General features: G+C 37.7%; 1 protein-coding gene across 8 annotated transcripts in view; it reads left to right on the forward strand.

The window, feature by feature from the left end:
* Positions 1-15,480, forward strand: part of lhfpl3 (LHFPL tetraspan subfamily member 3) — a 68,003-nt gene that overhangs the window by 47,839 nt on the left and 4,684 nt on the right. Inside the window, exons 4-6 of one of the 8 annotated variants that reach the window (XR_015775533.1) lie at positions 869-3,660; positions 3,752-3,865; positions 4,386-6,967. The gene's annotated coding sequence lies outside the window, so the exon portion shown is untranslated. Of the gene's footprint in view, positions 1-868; positions 6,968-15,480 lie in introns of those variants that run through there. The other 7 variants (XR_015775532.1, XR_015775530.1, XR_015775529.1 and 4 more) reach the window with 7 other exon arrangements.

The raw sequence follows: 15,480 nt of genomic DNA on the forward strand, positions 1-15,480 counted from the left end.
TGACATTCATCATCAGATAAACGTCCTCATCATGTAATGACATGTATATTTTTTACTTGGCTTAGTATACATAAATCAGTACATAAAATATTGAAACTAAATAACAATAATATTCCAGTAATTATAATCACTTAATGGATTTAGCATATCAAAATTAATTTGTTCTTTATCTGCAAGTGCCTTCCAGCTGGTGCTGTGTTCATGATTTTGTATCAGAGATGCTTATGCATTTTAAGTGAATAATTCCTGTTTTAATACTCAGGGATGTGTTTATCAACTTAAGTATATAAATTGATTTGCACAATAATTGGATGATGTGTGGGGGAGTACATAATGGGGCTCCCACCTACTCCCAATTTTCTAGACAATTTTCAATTAAAAGCACAGAGCTAGAATTACCACGTCATAGTCACAATGACCTTGACCTTTTACCTAAAACGAATTAGTTCATTGTTAAGTCGGAGTAGATGTTTCTGCCAAATTTTAAGAAAATTCCCTCAAAGCCTTTTTGAGCTATCACGTTTATGATAATGAGACAAACGTGGGGTCACAGTGACCTTGACCTTTGATCACCAAAGTCTAATCATTTCATAATTGAAGCCAAATGAAGGTTTTTGGCAAATTAAATTCTCTCAAGGCAATTTTGAGATATTATGGAATAATGGGACAGACAGACAGACAGATGAGCAGTCAGACAAACAATCCAAAAACATAATGCCTCCAACAATGGCTATTCTATAGCATGGCCAGAGCTATGAAAACCAGGTTTTAGGCCATACACTGGCTTTATCAATCAAATATAGTGCAAACCTGTAGAAAAAACAAATCCATCCTGCAGATTCTACTTTACTTTTTTTCTTGCCTGCAGGTATTGCTGCCTAAACGTGATGTAACTTTAGGATCCAGCTTCTCTCTCCTGGTCCAACCTATGGCTGGGATGCAAAGCTGATGTGGGGAAAGAACAGATCGAAGAAAAGGAAGAAGAGGAGGTCTGAAAGACGCCACACAGCCTTGGTGGAGACCAGGATGCCACTTGTCCTCTCTGAAAGCTGCCCTCCTGTAAAATAGCCTTCTCATTCATCCCAAACTGCATATTTTTGCAGGATGAATTCTGAAAAAAGACTGTAAGTTTACCTGTGTTGGTATGTCACTACGTCATCGTTATCCAAGCTGTTCATACTGAACTGTTTCTCCGTGTGGATGTAAGGAACGCTGCGCAGGTTCAGCTGGAAAAAATATATATATTAAAAGGACTCTTCTTGTGGTAATTCAGCTCCAGGATACACACCGTGAAGCGACAGCTGCTCAAATCGAATTAAATCAAAACAAATTATACAGACTTTGACCGACACAAATAAGGACTTAACAGACTCGAGGTCAAAGCTGTCAGATCTTCTTTCTTATCAAGTCAACAAACTCCCTGCAAAGGAATTTGGCTTTGACACTGTTTGACCTCTGATTCAAAGGAGAGCAAAGTGAGGGCTGAAGAAAGCGAAAAAACGAACAGAAAAAAAAAATACTGTTTTGTTATAATTAAATGTTTGATGTGATAGAATCAAAGGTAGTAATTAGAGGTTTTACTGGTGACAACTGCAAAAAAAAGATACTAAATGGGAGAAAACATCAATTGTATCAAGTCTATAATCTGTGTTTATCTATATGTTGATTAGGTCCCTGTACTTTGTCTTGACTTTGAAATGTACACTTTGAACTGTCAAGCTATTGGTCCATTATTAGTGTGTGCCATACAGTATCGTGTAATCTGACAGTATTGTGGAGTACTAACAGGGAGTAAGAAACTGAACAAGGGTTGAAGTTGGATAAGATTGACTCTTTGTATCATTTCGTTGCCTGTCATTCTTCAGTCTTACTGTTAAAATTATGATGAATGATGCTCGACGTGCTATTCTACGTTGTTTTCAACACTTTTTTTTTTACATGTCATATTTTGACATTTTTCCACATACCATACTATGTTGTTTTCGGACATGAAATATTTTGACGTTTTTGGTCGTTTGTCATACTACGACGTGACTTGACATGCTATACTATGTTGTTTTCACCTGTTTCTTCGACATGCTATATTATTATGTTTTGGGGCATTATTTCGACATCCTATAATATGACATGTATCGATATGCTATTTTATGTTGTTTTCAGCCCTTTTTTGACGTGTCATATTTTGGCATTTTTCGACACACTATATTGTGTAGTATTTTGTCATTTTTTCGGCGTTATATTATGATGTTTTTAGCCGTTTTTTCAACATGCCATGCTATGATGTGGCTTGAAAAAAAATGTCATAATATGACATGTCGAAAAAAACAGCGTAAAACAAGACAGTAAAGCATGTCGAGACATGTCATATTATAGGATGTTGAAATAATGCCCAAAAACGTAATAATATAGCATGTCGAAAAAATAGCTGAAAACGACATAGTATAGTATATCGAAAAATGTCAAAATATGACGTCAAAAAATGGGCTGAAATAAAAGAAAAGCATGTCGAGACATGTCATAGTATAGCATGTTGAAAAAACGGCCAAAACATGATGATAAAACATGTTTAAAAAATGGCTGAAAACAACATAGTACAGTATGTCAAAAAATGTCAAATATGACATGTCGAAAACAAGGGCTGAAAACCACATCGTATAGCATTTCGAGACTTGTCATAGTATAGTATGTTGAAAAACTGGCCAAAAAATCATAATGAGATAAGACAGAACTTTAATAATCCCGAAGGAAATTCTTGTGCCAGATTGCTCCAAAGTACAGTAGCAAAAAGAATACACCAACAGAGCATCAAATAAGTGAAAATAAAATACAATATAAGTGTCTAAAAAGAATGTTTAAAAGTAGAAAGTAATATTGCACATGGAATTTAAAAATGTACATAAACATAAGTACTATTACATACTATTACATGGTAAGTAATATACCAGTTTCCTGATGGGTTCATTGAGTCTGACTGCAGAAGATGACGCTGGCCACCACTAATGACAGAACATCTGCAGCATGGTTCTGCAGACATTGACAGACCTGAGTCTCATGAGAAAATACAAGCGGCTCTGACCTTTGTTGTACACGGCATCTGTTAATCCAGTCTTTCAGTGCAGTCCAGTTTATTGTCTATATGTCCACCACTGATCCACTGATGGTGACCGGGTTCAGACGGATACTTTGTTTCCTAAAGTTCACCATCAACTCCTTTGTCTTTGTGGCGTTGAATTGCAGGCGGTTTAGTCTACACCACTCCACAAACCTGTCCACCACTCCTTTGTAATGAGCATCCTGACCCCAGCTGATGCAGCCCAAGAAGGCAGAGATGTCCGAAAGCTTCTGCAGGTGGCAGGACCGTGAGTAGAATCTGAAGTCCGAGGTCAAGTCAAGTCAACTTTATTTGTATAGCACATTTCATACATACATTTCATATCTAAGAGATTTAGGATTGTCTTGAAAGTTTAATTTCTTTATGAGAGCGTTTAAGTGCATTTTTAAAGATCTCGAGGTGGACCAGCAGCTGGACGTTCAGCCTTCCTGCAGGCTCTCCTCGGTACTTGTACTCTAACCCCGTTTCTCCATGGAGCCCTTGGTTTTGCAGATACCTTTTTTGTTTTTTCAGGTGCAATGTTGTCAATAATTTGACCAACAACACAGGTAAAATTATTCGCCATCAAATCACATGATGCTGTGTTGGGGGGAGCCATGTCAGCATACTAACTGATAAACATGTCAATTGCATTTTCAGGGATAAAACGCTTATTGATGGTTCTGACTGCATCGTCATCGACAGACCCTTTGAGATAACCAGGTCAAGGGTGTGGCCTTTTTTGTGAGTAGGTCCTGTAACGAGAGAATTCCAGTGAGTCCAACAGATCTCTAAGTTGTTTTGTATCTACAATATTTAGGTTATCATTGTGGATGTTGAAGTCACCTGAGATGACAATACAGTCGAATTCACCTAGATCCTCTTAGAAACCATGTTTAAGTTAAGGGGGGTGATACAGTGTAAGTAGTAATGTAGGGCACATGAATTTACAGACAACAGCAACATATTCAATAGAGGCGAAAGTGCCCAAAGAAACACGTCAAATTTAGATGGTCAGCATAGAGGGTTGCGAGCCCATCAGCCTTCCTATTGCATCTTGCAAGATGTACAAAGTTGAAATGTTCAGGTGAAGTTTCTATCAATTCTTTTTTGTCAGTCTCATCCAGCTAGTGTCTCTGTTTAGGCAGTAGCCCTTTAACCAAATGTGAAATAGCCAAAGCTAAATTTTACACGGACAAAACAGGGGAAGGGCAGTGGGCCTGAGATAATGCACTGCTTGCCAGTGTTGCAAATATTGCCCATTAAAGCTTATACAAGTAATGTCACCTTTAAGTTTCTCAGGCTACTGCATCTTTAAGTGCACCACGGCAGTCAAGACAGACGGGTGTCCTCGACTGCTACTTCGGTGGACGACCCAGGGCGCACATGTCAGAGGGGCAGGGTGGACGTCCCTTGACTCCCGCGTGGGAGCGAGCCGCAGTGGTGGCATTTTTCCCGAGATGACGAGTAGGCGGCGAGGAAGCCGGTCGCGGTATAATCGACAGAGGAGGGAATCCCTGCTCATTCAGGATATCGATGGTGGGCTCCAGGGAACTGTTCTCCAGGTGGAGAGCCTCCGGCATGGAGCGGCGAGGGGAGTGCTTCCTGTCTAGCTTTCCGCCCTTGACCATAGTCCATGGCTCCGGTGTAGAACAAGCTCCGGACCTGTGCTTTGCTCTTACTATCACCCATGCGTCCTCTTTCCAAGCCGCTGGGGCATCAGATTGGACCGACTCACCCTCGGCGAGAACAGACCCAGACCATGGCAGAATGGTGTCGGAGCCCGGTGCAACAAGCGCCGAGGATACGGATCAGGAGATGTGTTCAGCCTAGGCAGTGACGATTGTGCAGAGCTGCATGAAGAGCTCATCCTTCTTCCTCAGATCCTCTTGCAGGCGGCGGATTTCTTCAGTGATCTGTGAGTACGCAGGCAGACAGACTCAAGTGCAGAGATTATATATCGAAAAAATGGAAATGGTATGGTAGCCTATGTCGAAAAATGTCTAAATGTGACGTGAAAAAAAGGACTGAATACAACATAGGATAGCATGTCGAGACATGTCGTAATACTGAATTTTGAAAAGAAAAAAAACGGCCAAAAACATCATAATAAGATAATATTGCTCCAAAAATAGTAGCAAAAAGAATACAACAGAGCATCAAATAAGTGAAAATAAAATACAAAGTATCTAATAATAATGTATAAAAGTTAAAAGTAATATTGCACTTGGAATTTAAAATTGTACATAAACATAATAAAAGTATATTTCACATTGTAAGTAATATGCTTCAGTTTTCCTTCCTGCAGAAGGCGGAGGAGTTGTACAGTTTGATTTCCACAGTTAGAAAAGACCTCTTGTGGCCTTCTGTGGTACTCCTCTGTGGTCTCAGTCTAGGGCTGATGGTGCTCTGATAGGCCTCCAACGTGGCGTGCAGGGATGAGAGATGTTGTCCTTTACACTAAGCAGTCTCCGCAGCATCCTCCTCTCTGATACCTCCACTAAAGACTCCAGTTTCACCCCCAGGACAGAACCAGCATTCCTGATGAGCTCATTGACTCTGTCTGCATCAGCGGCCTTCAGCATGCTTCCCCAGTACAGGACAGCGCAGAAGATGATACTGGCCACCACCAATTGATAGAACATCTGCAGCATCTGTGTTTTTAGTCCAGTCCAGCTTAATGTCTATATAGACGCCCAAGTACTTGTAGTCGTCCACATTGTCCACCTCTGATCCGTTAATGGTGACCATTCGGACGGGTCCTTTGTTTCCTATAGTCCACCACCAACTTCTTCCTCTGTGTGACGTTGAGTTGCAGGTGGTTTAGTCCACACCACTCCACAAACCTGTCCACCACTCCTCTATAATCAGCTTCCTGACCCCAGCTGATGTTGTACTCGGAGACTGTGGTCAAAGTCAGGCCAATTACTTTTCCCTAGCTAGTGTAATCTATGTAGTTTGTATTTTAACAGTAATGGGCTATTCATCGTTACAGTGGCATCACGGTGTCATTTACATCAGATTCTACTTTTTTTTTCTGATTTTGGTGTCAGTGTTTTGACATGCTAAATTATGACGTGTCTGAACTATGTATACTATGTAGTTTTTTGAAGTTTTTTCAACATCACATTTTGATATTTTTCGACATACTATACTATGTCGTTTTCTGACGTTTTTTGACATGCTATATTACAGCAATTTCGACCAGTATTTTGATATGCTATGTTATAACATGTCTGGACATGCTATAATGTTATTTTTTGGACTTTTTTTGACATGTCATATTTTGTCATTTTTTGGACAAACTATACTGTCGTTTTTGGCCATTTTTTTCAATATCTTATACTATAATGTGTCTCGACATGCTGTTCATGTTGTTTTCAGCCCTTTTTTGACATCATATTTTGTTATTTTTTGCCATACTATACTATGTGTTGCGGTCGTTATTTCGACATGCTACATTATGACTTTTTTGGCATTATTATCAAGCTGCTCATTCCCCCTAAGGGAGACGAACCCCTTCATAATCATGCAAACGGCTGCACCCTGGCTCGTGAGCATGTTTAACATGTTCATGAAGCAGCAGCAGCAGCTGTTTGAGCAATCATTGACAGGAAACCACATGTGTAGGGGTGTGGAGACGGAGACGGAGAGTGGAGAGAGTGATGACGCAATGGACCTCCAGATGAAGATGAAGAACAGCTCAGTGTTTGAGTGCTTTTTCTGCTTTTGTCTTATCTTGCTAAGACTCTGTATTAGACTGTATATGTAATTCCTATAAAAGGGAGTGAGGTAACTGCTGCTTTTGATATATGCTTCTGATATTTTTGTCTTTGAATAAAGACTGCATCGAGCAGTTTTAACCTTTTCCTACCATCCCTGGGTGTTTACCTTTTCATCCTTCTAAGAATCTGGTGACTGAAAGACAAAAAAGAATCAGGTTGCGGGACAAAAGCAAACTTTAAGTTTGGTGCTTGGCTTTGGCTGTTCGATTATTTAGTGTCCGCGTAAGGTCGAGACATAAACTCTTAAAGAGAAGGGATTCAGCTCTTTGACAATGATGTCTTTGGCAGGTTTTTCAACATGCTATACTATGATGTGTCTCCACAGTCTATATTTAACTGTTTTCAGCTGTTTTTTCAACATGTCATATTTTGGCATTGTTCGACATACTAAACAATCTCGTTTTTCTGTCGTTTTTCCAGCATTCTATATGATGTTTTCGGACATTATTTTGACAGGCTATTTTATAACATTTCTCGACATGCTATTCAATGTTCAGCACTTTTTTCACCATACTATAGTATACAATTTTTGGTTTTCAGCCATTTCTGTGATGGGTCAAAATTTCATTTTTTGCCATACAGTACTATGTGATATTTGGTCATATTCTCAATATGCTAAAGTATGAGTTTATGGCCTTTATTTGGTCCGGTTTTCAACATGCTATGCTATGGTGCATATCTAAGAGCTATAATAACTGGTTTTTAGCCGTTTTTGGGACGGGTCAAAATTTGAGATTCTTTACCTTACTATACTATGCGATTTTTCGCTCACTTTGTCAACATGCTAAATGATAACTTTTTGGTCATTTTTTGGCGCTGTTTTCAACATGCTATGCTATGGCGCGTCTGTACGAGCTAAAATAAGCAGTTTTCAGCCATTTTTGGGACGGGTCAAAGTTTGAGATTTTTTGCCTTACTATACTATGCGATTTTTTGCTCATTTTTTCAACATGCTAAATTATCCGTTTTTTGTCTTTTTTTGGCCATGTTTTCAAAATGCTATGCTATGGCACGTCTCTGTGAGCTATAACAAGCAGTTTTCAGCCATTTTTGGGACAGGTCAAAATTTGAGATTTTTTGCCTTACTATACTATGCGATTTTTCGCTCATTTTTTCAACATGCTAAATTATACGTTTTTTTCATCTTTTTTTGGCGCTGTTTTCAACATGCTATGCTATGGCGCATCTCTACGAGCTATAATAAGCAGTTTTCAGCCATTTTTGGGACAGGTCAAAATTTGAGATTTTTTGCCTTACTATACTATGCGATTTTTCGCTCATTTTTTCAACATGCTAAATTATGACTTTTTGGTCATTTTTTGGCGCTGTTTTCAACATGCTATGCTATGGCGCGTCTCTACGAGCTAAAATAAGTAGTTTTCAGCCATTTTTGGGACGGGTCAAAATTTGAGATTCTTTACCTTACTATACTATGCGATTTTTCGCTCATTTTTTCAACATGCTAAATTTTGACTTTTTGGTCATTTTTTGGCGCTGTTTTCAACATGCTATGCTATGGCACGTCTTTACGAGCTATAAGAAGTGGTTTTCAGGCATATTTGGGGCGGGTCAAAATTTGAGATTTTTTGCCTTACTATACTATGCGATTTTTCGCTCATTTTTTCAACATGCTAAATTATGACTTTTTGGTCATTTTTTGGCGCTGTTTTAAACATGCTATGCTATGGCGTGTCTCTGTGAGCTATAAGAAGTGGTTTTCAGGCATATTTGGGGCGGGTCAAAATTTGAGATTTTTTGCCTTACTATACTATGCGATTTTTCGCTCATTTTTTCAACATGCTAAATTATGACTTTTTGGTCATTTTTTGGCGCTGTTTTAAACATGCTATGCTATGGCGTGTCTCTACGAGCTAAAATAAGCAGTTTTCAGCCATTTTTGGGACAGGTCAAAGTTTGAGATTTTTTGCCTTAGTATACTATGCAATTTTTCACTTGTTATTTCAACATGCTAAATTATGACTTTTTGGTCATTTTTTGGCGCTGTTTTCAACATGCTATGCTATGGCGCGTCTCTATGAGCTATAAGAAGTGGTTTTCAGGCATATTTGGCGTGGGTCAAAATTTGAGATTTTTTGCCTTACTATACTATGCGATTTTTTGCTCATTTTTTCAACATTCTAAATTATGACTTTTTGGTGATTTTTTGGCGCTGTTTTCAACATGCTATGCAATGGCGCGTCTCTACGAGCTAAAATAAGCAGTTTTCAGCCATTTTTGGGACGGGTCAAAGTTTGAGATTTTTTTGCCTTACTATACTATGCGATTTTTCGCTCATTTTTTCAACATGCTAAATTATGACTTTTTGGTCATTTTTTGGTGCTGTTTTCAACATGCTATGCTATGGCGCGTCTCTACAAGCTAAAATAAGCAGTTTTCAGCCATTTTTCAGAGGGGTCAAAATTTGAGATTCTTTACCTTACTATACTATGCTATTTTTCGCTCATTTTTTCAACATGCTAAATTATGACTTTTTGGTCAATTTTTGGCGCCGTTTTCAACATGCTGTGCTATGGCGCGTCTCTACGAGCTAAAATAAGCAGTTTTCAGCCATTTTTGGGACGGGTCAAAATTTGAGATTTTTTTGCCTTACTATACTATGCGATTTTTCGCTCATTTTTTAAACATTCTAAATTATGACTTTTTGGTCATTTTTTGGCGCTGTTTTCAACATGCTATGCTATGGTGCGTCTCTATGAGCTATAAGAAGTGGTTTTCAGGCATATTTGGCATGGGTCAAAATTTGAGATTTTTTGCCTTACTATACTATGCGATTTTTCGCTCATTTTTTCAACATGCTAAATTATGACTTTTTGGTCATTTTTTGACGCTGTTTTCAACATGCTATGCAATGGCGCGTCTGTACGAGCTAAAATAAGTAGTTTTCAGCCATTTTTGGGACGGGTCAAAGTTTGAGATTTTTTGCCTTACTATACTATGCGATTTTTCGCTCATTTTGTCAACATGCTAAATTATGACTTTTTGGTCATTTTTTGGCGCTGTTTTCAACATGCTATGCTATGGCACATCTGTACGAGCTAAAATAAGCAGTTTTCAGCCATTTCTGGCACGGGTCCAAATTTGAGATTTTTTGCCTTACTATACTATGCGATTTTTCGCTCATTTTTTCAACATGCTAAATTATGACTTTTTGGTCATTTTTTGGCGCTCTTTTCAACATGCTATGCTATGGCACATCTGTACGAGCTAAAATAAGCAGTTTTCAGCCATTTTTGGGACGGGTCAAAATTTGAGATTTTTTGCCTTACTATACTATGCGATTTTTCGCTCATTTTGTCAACATGCTAAATTATGACTTTTTGGTCATTTTTTGGCGCTGTTTTCAACATGCTGTGCTATGGCGCGTCTCTACAAGCTAAAATAAGCACTTTTCAGCCATTTCTGGGACGGGTCAAAATTTGAGATTTTTTTGCCTTACTATACTATGCGATTTTTCGCTCATTTTTTAAACATTCTAAATTATGACTTTTTGGTCATTTTTTGGCGCTGTTTTCAACATGCTATGCTATGGCGCGTCTCTATGAGCTATAAGAAGTGGTTTTCAGGCATATTTGGCATAGGTCAAAGTTTGAGATTTTTTGCCTTAGTATACTATGCAATTTTTCACTTGTTATTTCAACATGCTAAATTATGACTTTTTGGTCATTTTTTGGCGCTGTTTTCAACATGCTGTGCTATGGCGCGTCATTACAAGATAAAATAAGCAGTTTTCAGCCATTTTTGGGACGGGTCAAAGTTTGAGATTTTTTGCCTTACTATACTATGCGATTTTTTGCTCATTTTTTCAACATGCTAAATTATGACTTTTTGGTCATTTTTACGCTTGTTTTCAACATGCTATGCAATGGCGCGTCTCTACGAGCTAAAATAAGCAGTTTTCAGCCATTTCTGGGACGGGTCAAAATTTGAGATTTTTTGCCTTACTATACTATGCGATTTTTCGCTCATTTTTTCAACATGCTAAATTATGACTTTTTGGTCATTTTTTGGTGCTGTTTTCAACATGCTATGCTATGGTGCGTCTCTATGAGCTATAAGAAGTGGTTTTCAGGCATATTTGGCATGGGTCAAAATTTGAGATTTTTTGCCTTACTATACTATGCGATTTTTCGCTCATTTTTTCAACATGCTAAATTATGACTTTTTGGTCATTTTTTGACGCTGTTTTCAACATGCTGTGCTATGGCGCATCTCTACGAGCTAAAATAAGCAGTTTTCAGCCATTTTTGGGACGGGTCAAAATTTGAGATTTTTTGCCTTACTATACTATGCGATTTTTCGCTCATTTTGTCAACATGCTAAATTATGACTTTTTGGTCATTTTTGGCGCTGTTTTCAACATGCTATGCTATGGCACATCTGTACGAGCTAAAATAAGCAGTTTTCAGCCATTTCTGGGACGGGTCAAAATTTGAGATTTTTTGCCTTACTATACTATGCGATTTTTCGCTCATTTTGTCAACATGCTAAATTATGACTTTTTGGTCATTTTTGGCGCTATTTTCAACATGCTATGCTATGGCACATCTCTACAAGCTAAAATAAGCAGTTTTCAGCCATTTCTGGGACGGGTCAAAATTTGAGATTTTTTGCCTTACTATACTATGCGATTTTTCGCTCATTTTTTCAACATTCTAAATTATGACGTTTGGTCATTTTTTACGCTTGTTTTCAACATGCTATGCTATGGCGCATCTCTACAAGCTAAAATAAGTGGTTTTCAGGCATTTCTGGGACGGTCAAAATTTGAGATTTTTTGCCTTACTATACTATGCGATTTTTTGCTCATTTTTTCAACATGCTAAATTATGACTTTTTGGTGATTTTTTGGCGCTGTTTTCAACATGCTATGCTATGGCGCGTCTCTATGAGCTATAAGAAGTGGTTTTCAGGCATATTTGGCATGGGTCAAAATTTGAGATTTTTTGCCTTACTATACTATGCGATTTTTCGCTCATTTTTTCAACATGCTAAATTATGACTTTTGGTCATTTTTACGCTGTTTTCAACATGCTATGCAATGGCACATCTGTACGAGCTAAAATAAGTATGTTTCAGCCATTTTTGGGACGGGTCAAAGTTTGAGATTTTTTGCCTTACTATACTATGCGATTTTTCGCTCATTTTGTCAACATGCTAAATTATGACTTTTTGGTCATTTTTTGGCGCTGTTTTCAACATGCTGTGCTATGGCGCGTCTCTACAAGCTAAAATAAGCAGTTTTCAGCCATTTCTGGGACGGGTCAAAATTTGAGATTTTTTTGCCTTACTATACTATGCGATTTTTCGCTCATTTTTTAAACATGCTAAATTATGACTTTTTGGTCATTTTTTGGTGCTGTTTTCAACATGCTATGCTATGGTGCGTCTCTACAAGCTAAAATAAGCAGTTTTCAGCCATTTCTGGGACGGGTCAAAATTTGAGATTTTTTTGCCTTACTATACAATGCGATTTTTCGCTCATTTTTTAAACATCCTAAATTATGACTTTTTGGTCAATTTTGGTGCTGTTTTCAACATGCTATGCTATGGTGCGTCTCTACGAGCTAAAATAAGCAGTTTTCAGCCATATTTGGCACGGGTCAAAATTTGAGATTTTTTGCCTTACTATACTATGCGATTTTTCGCTCATTTTTTCAACATGCTAAATTATGACTTTTTTGTCATTTTTTGGTGCTGTTTTCAACATGCTATGCTATGGCGCATCTTTACGAGCTAAAATAAGCAGTTTTCAGCCATATTTGGGACGGGTCAAAATTTGAGATTTTTTGCCTTACTATACTATGCGATTTTTCGCTCATTTTTTCAACATGCTAAATTATGACTTTTTTGTCATTTTTTGGTGCTGTTTTCAACATGCTATGCTATGGCGCATCTTTACGAGCTAAAATAAGCAGTTTTCAGCCATATTTGGGACGGGTCCAAATTTGAGATTTTTTGCCTTACTATACTATGCGATTTTTCGCTCATTTTGTCATCATGCTAAATTATGACTTTTTGGTCATTTTTTGGCGCTGTTTTCAACATGCTATGCTATGGCACATCTGTACGAGCTAAAATAAGCAGTTTTCAGCCATTTCTGGGACGGGTCAAAATTTGAGATTTTTTTGCCTTACTATACTATGTGATTTTTCGCTCATTTTTTCAACATGCTAAATTATGACTTTTTGGTCATTTTTTGGCGCTGTTTTCAACATGCTATGCTATGGCGTGTCTCTATGAGCTATAAGAAGTTGTTTTCAGGCATATTTGGGACGGGTCAAAATTTGAGATTTTTTGCCTTACTATACTATACGATTTTTCGCTCATTTTTTCAACATGCTAAATTATACGTTTTTTGTCTTTTTTTGGCCATGTTTTCAATATGCTATGCTATGGTGCGTCGCTATGAGCTATATTAAGCGGTTTTCAGCCATATTTGGGATGGGTCCAAATTTGATATTTTTTGCCTTACTATACTATGCGATTTTCGCTCATTTTTTCAACATGCTAAATTATGACTTTTTGGTTATTTTTTGGCGCTGTTTTCAACATGCTATGCTATGGCACATCTTTACGAGCTAAAATAAGCAGTTTTCAGCCATTTTTGGGATAGGTCAAAATTTGAGATTTTTTGCCTTACTATACTATGCGATTTTTCGCTCATTTTTTCAACATGCTAAATTATGACTTTTTGGTCATTTTTTGGTGCTGTTTTCAACATGCTATGCTATGGTGCGTCTCTACGAGCTAAAATAAGCAGTTTTCAGCCATTTTTGGGACGGGTCAAAATTTGAGATTTGTTGCCTTACTATACTATGCGATTTTCGGTCATTTTTTTAAAATGCTAATGAAGGAGTTTTCTCTTGGTTGCTGCAAGTAGAAAAAAACTCTCACCCTCCCAGGGTGAGTGCTATGTTCAGAATCCTTAAAAACAACTCAATAAACAGTAAATAACTGAATGTCCACACACAATTTAGAATTTTGAATTCAAACATTTTTGTAAATCTTTTCAAGCAAGCAATGAGCAGTTACAGAGCTCTGGATCAGAAATGCCTCTTCCTAGCCAATAACATCAGCGAGTCAGCCTGCATTCTGACAACCTGTCTTTCCCTGATCCAGTATTTTATACTATTTACAATGAGGAAATGTGAATGAAGGTAGAATCATCTTCTGGTTGGTTCCCCTCATCATCTGGCTCCCCATTCAGCGTGGCATTATCTCTGGATTGGTCAACTTCAAGGACAGTCCCTTTTTAGGAGTTGTTTTTTTTCTTTTCTGCATGTCCTGTTGAGCACAGTCACAGAGACCAGACACCCACACCTTTCTTGTCTCATATACACATTAAATACTTCCTCTTTTTTGTCTCTGCATACGGGTGACCTTCACATGACACTCCTAAATGACTAATACAATAGCATTTCAATTCTTCTAACAGTAGTTTCAGCATTCTTAGTTCAGCATTCTTGCAGTTACATAACAATACTAGCCTTGCTTGGACAGAGCCTTAAGGGCTCATGTCACATAAAGCTTGTTCTCTATCTTACCCTATCCTAGCATTATAATCACACTTCAGCTGGAATCATTGTTCAGTTACAGAGATTTAGGTTACATACTTACATACTCCAACACTAAATTATACGTTTTTTGTCTTTTTTTGGCCATGTTTTCAACATGCTATGCTATGGCGCGTCGCTATGAGCTATAATAAGCGGTTTTAAGCGGTTTTAAGTCCCATATTTGGGACGGGTCCAAATTTGAGATTTTTCGCTCATTTTTTCAACATGCTAAATTATGACTTTTTGGTCATTTTTTGGCGCCATTTTCAATATGCAATGCTATGTCGCGTCTCTATGAGCTATAAGAAGTTGTTTTCAGGCATATTTGGGATGGGTCAAAATTTGAGGTTTTTTGCCTTACTATACTATGTGATTTTCGGTCATTTATTCAACATGCTAAATTATACGTTTTTTGTCTTTTTTTGGCCATGTTTTAAACATGCTATGCTATGGCGCGTCTCTACGAGCTAAAATAAGCAGTTTTCAGCCATTTTTGGGACGGGTCAAAATTTGAGATTTTTTGCCATACTATACTATGCGATTTTTCGCTCATTTTTTCAACATGCTAAATTATGACTTTTTGGTAATTTTTTGGCGCTATTTTCAACATGCTATGCTATGGCGCGTCTCTATGAGCTATAAGAAGCAGTTTTCAGGCATATTTGGGGCGGGTCAAAATTTGAGATTTTTTGCCTTACTATACTATGCGACTTTTCGCTCATTTTGTCAACATGCTAAATTATGAGTTTTTGGTCATTTTTTGGCGCTGTTTTCAACATGCTATGCTATGGCACATCTCTATGAGCTATAAGAATTGGTTTTCAGGCATACTTGGGACGGGTCAAAATTTGAGATTTTTTGCCTTACAATACTATGCGATCTTTCTCTCATTTTTTTAGCATTCTAAATTATGAGTTTTTGGTCATTTTTTGGCGCTCTTTTCAACATGCTATGCTATGGCGCGTCTCTACGAGCTAAAATAAGCAGTTTTCAGCCATTTTTGGGACGGGTCAAAAGTTGAGATTTT

This window comes from Plectropomus leopardus, chromosome 22 (genome assembly GCF_026936395.1).
Source record: "Plectropomus leopardus strain MGB_pleo_1.0 chromosome 22, ASM2693639v1, whole genome shotgun sequence".
NCBI classification, from domain to species: Eukaryota; Metazoa; Chordata; class Actinopteri; order Perciformes; family Serranidae; genus Plectropomus; species Plectropomus leopardus.